General features: G+C 43.2%; 1 protein-coding gene across 5 annotated transcripts in view; it reads left to right on the top strand.

Moving 5' to 3' along the window:
* The first annotated feature begins 2,415 nt into the window (after positions 1–2,415).
* The window catches only part of TMEM108 (transmembrane protein 108), a 162,973-nt gene continuing 157,165 nt past the window's right edge, over positions 2,416–8,223 (top strand). For 4 of the 5 annotated variants that reach the window (XM_066178882.1, XM_066178536.1, XM_066178798.1 and 1 more), the window contains exon 1: positions 2,416–2,478. The gene's annotated coding sequence lies outside the window, so the exon portion shown is untranslated. Of the gene's footprint in view, positions 2,479–2,581; positions 2,630–8,223 lie in introns of those variants that run through there. The other variant, XM_066178623.1, reaches the window with a different exon arrangement.

The raw sequence follows: 8,223 nt of genomic DNA, 5'->3' as shown, positions 1-8,223 counted from the left end.
GTTTTGATTTGACACTCCTTTTTAAAAAAATTTTATTAGGCAGAAAATGAATAATGTCATGTCAAGTCCCATGAGGATTTTGAAAATTTCTTATAACTATAGTTGTAACACCAAAAAAAAATTTTGTTCCAGTGAGAAAGAAACTCCAATCATTTTCGTTTGTCCTTTATAATTACTTATGAATTACAGTCCCTCAAAGGAACTAAGCTTGCTGGCTTCTGGCCAGAGACAAGTCATACATAGCTCTCTTCAAAGTGTAGATCTCTGAAGTGGCTGAACTTCAGTCTTCTTCAGAAAACGTCTTTTAACGTGTAAATATCAGTTGCTGGCTAGTTAAATAAATGGACTTAAAATGGTTAACAGTATATAAAACGTAGGCAGACAAGTGATTTCTCTGAAATGTGGTTTCCAAATGTGGTTTGTGTGAACCCTGGGATAACGTTTTCTTAGCAGCTGAAATTTCCTCCTGAACTGTATTAAGCAACTATGGAAGAAAAAGCTTTTACAGAAAAAAAAAAAAAAAATTAAAGTTTAGCAGAGTTGATGGACATTCTGCCAACAAAACTCCCTCTGTGTGGATGGAGCAAAGGGGTCTATTTAACTTCAGGCTGTTACTTTATTCTGTATAAGGTAGCTGGGAGATTAAGCAGACTGATGTTCCTTCTCTCTTTGACTATGAACCAGAGTATCCACAGAGTGGCAGACATAATCGAGGCCGCCAGCCTGGGAAATTGTCCTCGTATCTATTTGCTCTTCATATAGGAAGGTGAAAATCTTACACTTCCTAGTCAGTAAAAGGTTACTGTGTTATTACAGCTTCATTAGCATATTTAGCCTAATTATTTAATATTTGTACTGTGATTGAAAACATAACTAACTAGACATATTGTTACTTGTTGGTGTATGACATGGATTCAGCCATTCATGCAGCAACTTGAAGGAAATATTGAGCAAAAGAAGAAATAAGAAGGGAAAGCCAGAAAAACACGGCAGTAGTTGATTTTGCACTGACAAAGTAAAATCTCACTGAATAATCCATAGTTTCAATGTTAGTGATATTCCACCAGCAGCAACTCTTTCTTTAATTAGAAGGAAATCTGCAAAGATTGCAAAGCCTGATGAATGAAGTGTGGAGCAACCAGGCAGATGGGGAGTTTAAAACAAAGTTTTTAATCAGGCCAGTTGTGGTAGGACAAGGGGTAGTGGTTTTAATCTAGAAGAGGGTAGGTTTGGAGGGTGGTAAAACACTGGCACAGGTTCCCCAGAGAGGTGCTGGACACCCCATTCCTGGTAACATTCAAGGTCAGGTTGGACAGAGCTTGAAAAACCTGGTCTATTTGAAGTTGTCCCTGCTCATTGCAGGGGGGTTGGACTAAACGACCTTTAAAGGTCCTTTCCAACCCAAACCATTGTGTGATTGTTCTATATATCAGCAGCTCTGTGTACCACTTTGCATTCTTAAATCCTTAATTCCTGACACACTCAACATTTCCACTGAAGTAATGAACAAAATGTGAGACAGCTTATATGTCAGAAGACAGATGTAGCAGGTTTGTATTGGCTGATAATAATTATATATCAACAGCAAACCTAAGGCAAAAAGAGGTAACCAAAAAAGGTAGGGTTTTCCCCTCTATCAGTTAATATGGAAAAATAGCAACCAATAATGATTCTGGCTAATGAGGGGAGAGGAAGCAAGGCTTAAAATTTTCAGGAAATAGTAGTGCTTTGGGTAAGGTATTGAACTGGGACGGACCTGGGCTGAGAGCTGCCACTCTTTCTAGATCTGCACTTCGAGGCTCAGCTTCTTTTGGGGCAGCCACACCAAGGTCCCTACAAACGTTCCCTTCCCTACGCGATAAACCCTAACTCATTTGTAGCAAATTTCCTCTGGAGGTCACTTCCAGCCAGGCTCAAACCTGTAAGAGTTGCCCTGACAGCACACCAGCCCCAGTGTAAATGAGTGGTAAAACACCGCCAGAATGTGAAACAACCCACTGCTCTCAGCGGAAGGGGCTGTGTGGAGCGAACCGCTGTGGCAGCCACCTGTAATTTCACCGTAACGCCGTATTCCTGCCAACAGCTTCTGCCGTGCATTTAACCTCTCCAGCCCGGCTCCCCCTAAATCCTGGGCTTCCCCTCTCGGCGCAATCACGGCAACCCCCCCCCCCCTCCCAGCCCCGGTAAGACCCTGCCCCTCATCCCTGACAGCCGCTGCCGCAGCCGCGGCCCCTCATTCCCATTCGCCGCCCGCGCCTCGCCCGCCGCCGCCGCTCCGCGCCCCCGCGGCGGGGCCGCCGCCTCCCCCGCCCTGCCGCATCCAGGGACCCTTCCCGGGGAGGCCGGGCCGGCGGAGCCCCGCCCGCCGCCGGGCCAGCAGCAGCAGCGGCAGCGGCGGCAGCAGCAGCGGGCGGCGGTGGATGCCCGGCGGTGGATGCCCGGCAGCAGCAGCGCCGCTCGCTCCGCAGCGCAGGGGAGGTGAGCGGCAGCGGGAAGCGGCGGCCGGCTTCTGCTCGCCGGGGCTCCGCCGCCGGGGCGGGGGCTGCGCGGCTCGGTTCGGCGGCACCAGCTCCGGGACGAGGGGTGCGAGAGGGATGGGGCTCCGCTTGTGAGGCGCGTTCGCTTCCCGGTTTGTCTTCTTGTTGTTGTTTCATGAGAGGTGATCTGAAGTGGCGGCAGGCTGGTGGTTTGCGCCCATAGTTTAAGGAGTGCTGTGTTGTAACTGTCCTTCTGCAGCGTACTGGGCTCGGTTATATGTGAATAAGCAGTTTCAGGGGTAGGCACGTAGTGAAAATAGCGTGTGGATTATTACTCTTTTCGAATGGATGGGAGCTGCGAGGGAAGGTGACATTAGTATCTGTCATTGCATGAAAAGCATCATATCTCGCGTAGAAGGCAGGGGTTTTTAAATTTTATTTTGTTTTTTCAAGCAGGAACTACCAGGTGCTTGTCACGACCAGTTTGCAGAGGTGTGTGTTGGCAATATACAGCCAAAGGCACGAGACTGCTCCATATCGTAATGAAGTGGGAGCCTGTGTCTTGCATGATGTATTTAAAGTAGAACACTGCGTGTAAGACGGCATCCTTTTTTAAAGATGTCTTGAAGTGTAACCACAGAAAAAGCCCGTTGTAGTAGTGATAGGCAGTTTACTAGAGATACCTTCATGTATTTCTCATAGTAGGAGGGGCCTGATGACTGGTTCAGCAAAATATTTTAAAGCATAGATTGCATAGATGGTTGTATCAGAGATAAAACAACTATGGATAAATAATTAAGGATTGAACAGACTTACACGGGAAAAATTGGGAAGAAAATTGAACTATGCTATGAATATATGGCCATGCTTGTGCAGCAGAACTACAAAATATATACTGTATCAGAGAAAATTCACCTCTCTCAACTGCAGAAAGAAGTCAGGCGTTCAAGGTCTATGGAGAAAGTCCTTTATATGGAGAGGCTGCTGTGGAAAAAGCCACTAATTACAGCAAGTAGGATCAGTTCCTCTTTATCCTATTGACAATTTAACGTTTAAAAATTACCCTTCTACTGCCTGAGAAGGTAAATCAGCAATGAGAATGTGCTTTTGATGCATGAGGGTGTCATTTTACACCTGGCCTTTATTTTTTGGGGGGATGGAGGGAGATGGGAAAGTGTGTAAATCAGTAGATTAAAGAATGCAATTCCAAAGGAGAAAAAAAACCCAAACATTTTCTGCTAATGCTTTGCAGCACTACCTCTGGAAGGCAGATGTAACTGTTCAAATCTATGTTAAGTTCTGACTCTGATGTTTGCAGAGTGATTTTAGCCTGAAAATTTGTAAGAATAGATAACAGTATGATAACAGTGACGCTAGCTGTATCTGAAGATACTCTAGTGGCTTAGAAACTTAACTAGACCTAGAACTACACATGCAAGCAGCTGGCCATTGCCTAGTATGCTGTTGTCCGTGAGTGACCTGCTCCCCTCTAGTTTATGTCAGATTTACTGTAAGTCATAATCATAAAGCAATACTTCATGCAGATGCAGTGAAATTATTATGCTAAATTTCTTACCAGCTATACTGATTGTGGTGGACTAGTTACTCCTTAAAAAAAAAAAAAAAAAAAAAAAAAAAAAAAAAAAGAAGTTACTTCTGAGGAATTGAAAACTGCAGAAACACCTTTAATCATGTTAGAACTGATGGAATTTGTTCCACCCTTGTAAACTGATGTTCCCGAGACTAATGCCACATATGGAATAGTTTGAACTTTTGTCTTTCCATTGGAGAGATTAAAGAAAGAGGGAAGCCAATTACAAGTGCTACAATGGTAGAGATGCAATTACGTGATTGCACTCAGGATCTGCAGTTACAACAGCCTAATGCAGAATAAAACAAAACTCAAGGCGATTATTGACAAAATCTTTTATTTCTGCTAATAAAGCGGATGTGTCAATATACTGCTGACATATCTGCAATATTGTGCATACATTAAAGAGATTTTATGTGTTGTCACTGCCTTTAAAAGTTTGAAAAAGCTGGGCAATCTTTCCTCTCCTGGCAACAGGAGGCAATATTCCTAAGTGCTTGTGCTGTGGCATCTGCTCTGGTCCTGCCTTCCGTTGGAGGTCTTGCCATGGCTGTGTGTTGCCTTAGCAGATAAGCTGAATCAGCACAGATTACATTTCTTCACAGCCTGCAGCTCCCCAAAGTAAGCGTTCATCTAAGCCTGATCCCTTGGTGGCCATGCAACAGACCTCAGTTGTATCAACAAAAACCAACTAACTCCTGCTCCAGTCTAGCTCACTGGATTATAGACAGACCAGAAGTTTTGGTCATGCCATAGATTGGATTAATCAATTGCCAGGTAAATAGAGGCAATTAATGAAGTAAATTATAATAGTAGTAGTGTATGTGTTTGCAAATAATTTATTCTTGTCAGAATTAGAGGATTTGTGTAGAAAACTTTCCCAGACTTATTCCATGACATTGCTGCTTGTGCAAAATATGAACTGGTATGCCTGGCTGTGCTAACTAAACAACTAAATGAATTAATAAGCAACATATGATTTTTTATGAATAGGTACTAAGTTTTTGTATCTGAAGCTCAGCTGTGTTTTGGAGCACAACTGAAGACAATGTGGTGTCAACAACAGATCTCCTTTGAGTGATAGGGAGCAATTTTACGACTATGATACTGAATAGATCTAAAGCTTAAAATCAGTAGAAACTAAAGTGAACCAAAAATCGTGTTATTCCCTGAATTATTTCAAGGAAACCACTAGACACAGTTACTGTGGAGTAACTACAAGTGACTCATCTGGAGGCATGTGCTGGACACAGTAAATATACAAAATAGGAAGTATGGAAATCTCTGTTAAGTTTTTAACATCCACAAAGAGAAAGCCTCATGATTAACTCTCTTGTCTGACTGAAGACTTGAGTTATTCTTCAAAAGAAACAGGAGGGAACTCAGGTTATAACTTTGGATCTGCTTTGTAGTCTGTTATAAATAAAGCTTTTCAGACTTCAAGATACTAGGATTCAGAATGGTGAGGTTAGAGGTGTTACCAGTAGATCATTAGTAACATGAATGTGGTAACTGTTGAAATAAGGAGTGATGTGTGTAGGAAAGAATGACCTATCTCTTGCTCCTGGCTGATGGAGGAGATGAATTATGCAGGACACTTAGCCACGTCTTTGGGCAAGAGCATGATACATCTCTGCTTGGTACTGAGTAATCCTTGCCACTGATGATGATATATGTAATCCATAGGTAAAACACTCATTTTGACCTTTTGTTTGCTGATAGCATTCTCTGAAAGAAGTGTATGAGCTGGCATGCTTGCCAGTTTTCCTTAGAAAAGCACTTTGGAGCTGGGTAAGGGTCCAACTTGTTCTTCATTATGGCAATGAATTCTCTGTGCTTTCTCTTCATTCTTTCTGCACCAGAAAAGCAGGTTTTGTCCAGTGTGCTGGGAGGCTGAGGAAAAGATTTGCTGAAAATTGCCTTGGCAGTCACCATTTGGGAGCATGATATAAAGGGCAAGACATAAATGTAATTTTGCAAGTGGGTAATGCATTAAATGCTGAAAGAAGGAGTACTGATCTTGCTCCAGGCAACTGTGACCACTGGAGCTTTTCTCCTAAGAAAAGCATAAAAGGAGCTGCATGATTCTTAGAGTAAGAAGCATCTCTAACATCTGGGTACATTTTCAAAGTCATTTTTCCATCAGTCCATTCCATCTGTGAAGTGTGGAGACATCAAATGAAATTATTGTACCACTGTTCAGGATCAACTTTTTAATTTGGCCAGGTCAGTAACATACTGTGGTGAACCTGTTTTAAAAAAAGAGGAAAATTTGGGAACAGGGCTCTGTTTACAGGGTCGTAGAATTGCTGTGGTTACAGGGATCTCTGGAGGTTTGTAGCCATCCCTTTGCTGAAAACATCTAGAGCAGGTTGCACAGGACTGTGTGCAGTTGGGTTTTGAATGTCTCCAGTCTCTGGGGTTGGGTGCTCCACTGCCTCTCTGGGTCACCTGTATCTGTGTTGGACCAGCCTCACAGTGAGAGTTTTCTTCTGTTTAATTGCGTGTTTTTGGTTGTCCCTGTTTCATCTTGTTCTTTCAGTGAGACCCTGAGAAGGGCTTAGCTTCATCGTCTTTGCTGTCCCATCTTTGCCACATGGGCGTACTCCTTGCCTGTGGCCAGCTTGTCCACTGGGAGTCCCAAGTCTTGCTCTGCAAATCCATTTTGATGGCCAGTAGCCCTCCAACCTGTACTAGCACAAAAGGAGAGGGAGGGCTAAACAAAAAGGTGGGAAGAAGAGAAAATGGCAAAGAGAAAAGAGCAGGAGATGTGGTGGGAGGTGGGTGGGAGTGTGCAGAGGAATGCAGGCATCTGGAAACGTTATGCTGGTTGCAGCAGGCTGGTTTACCTCAGCCCCATTATAGTGCTTTTGAGGAAGACCACATGTCAAGCCACAAGTGCTTTTATGTCTGGTGATTTAAGCAGGATTTAATGCATCCTGTCGTTGTAAACAATGACATTAGTATGAATCAACAAGGATGTGTGAGTTTTTTCTCTGAGGTTGGTACATACGCTTCCCAGGGCAGCCAGAATATTCAACAGTCTTTGCAATGGCATAAATTCAGTCACTTTTGGTGTGATTTAATAAAAGGTCTGGCTGGGCAGCTCACTTTGCCTTATTAAGCTGCCTCTTAAGGCAGACTTTTCCAGGAATGGCCTTTCAGTAAAACACCATGATGCCTAAAAGGAACAATAGTTTTATATGACAAGCCACTACAACAATATGTTAGTTACGGAGGAAATGGGTGAGACAAGCCTTCTATAGTTGCTTAAAGGATCACTGGCATTCATATTTTAATCAGTGGTAGTCCTCTAGAGTAGATGGTGCAGAACTACATTTAGGAGAGTCCTTTATGGTGGTTGTAAAATGGAGGTTGTGTAATAAGGTTGATTCTGGTGTTCCATAACACATGTATACTGAAGCAGAGAATTCCTTGGTGTTTGGAAATCACACAGGTATACTGGGAGTCTTTCCTAGCTCAGAAGTAGTTGCACCTTGTCCTTACCATTATCAAAGTCAATGGAGCAGTATCTGTTCACCCTTTGTACTTTTTTCTTCCAGAGGATTGAAAGTCCCCCAAGAAACATGAAATACGGTTTTCCTTTTCAAAGTCACCAGAGGTATGATCCATGTGATCCATGCTGAGGTGTTAGAACAGTGCCATCAAAATTCTCTTTACCTGCATCCAGGCACATGCCAAGTTCTATGTCCCAGATGTCACTTTTCTTAACCTGCTGCCTCTTTCTGCCAAGTTCAGTGGTCGTAGTCCATGTTTCGGTGAAGCTCTTCTTTTGCCCACTATTCAAAGGACAGCAGCCACTCATCTCTGTCTGAGACCTGCTTGCTTTAGGACTTGGTGTTACAGGGAAACAGAGATCACAAAGACTTGCTGGTTGCCTCTCCTGACCTACAGGCCCTGGTCCATCCAACAGGTCTGAGATGGCAGGAGGGTTTTGTGTCATAAGACCAGATTTATTTATTTGAAGGTATTTGACATTGTGTTTGATTTGTATTCTGAAAGAGTAACACAGTATTATGCCAAAATCCTGGCAAAAGCATGGTGCAGCAATTGTAATATATAGTGGAATTGCAATGCAGCTGCTTCCCCGTGCCAGTCTCTGCATGCTCCACTGTCATGAAGAACGTGGATTTA

This window comes from Chamaea fasciata, unplaced genomic scaffold, assembly GCF_029207755.1.
Source record: "Chamaea fasciata isolate MVZ Bird 193981 ecotype frontalis unplaced genomic scaffold, bChaFas1.0.hap1 SCAF_1, whole genome shotgun sequence".
NCBI classification, from domain to species: domain Eukaryota; kingdom Metazoa; phylum Chordata; class Aves; order Passeriformes; family Sylviidae; genus Chamaea; species Chamaea fasciata.
The sequence above is the reverse complement of the archived record's forward strand: the minus strand, read 5'-3'. Positions and strand labels throughout refer to the sequence as shown.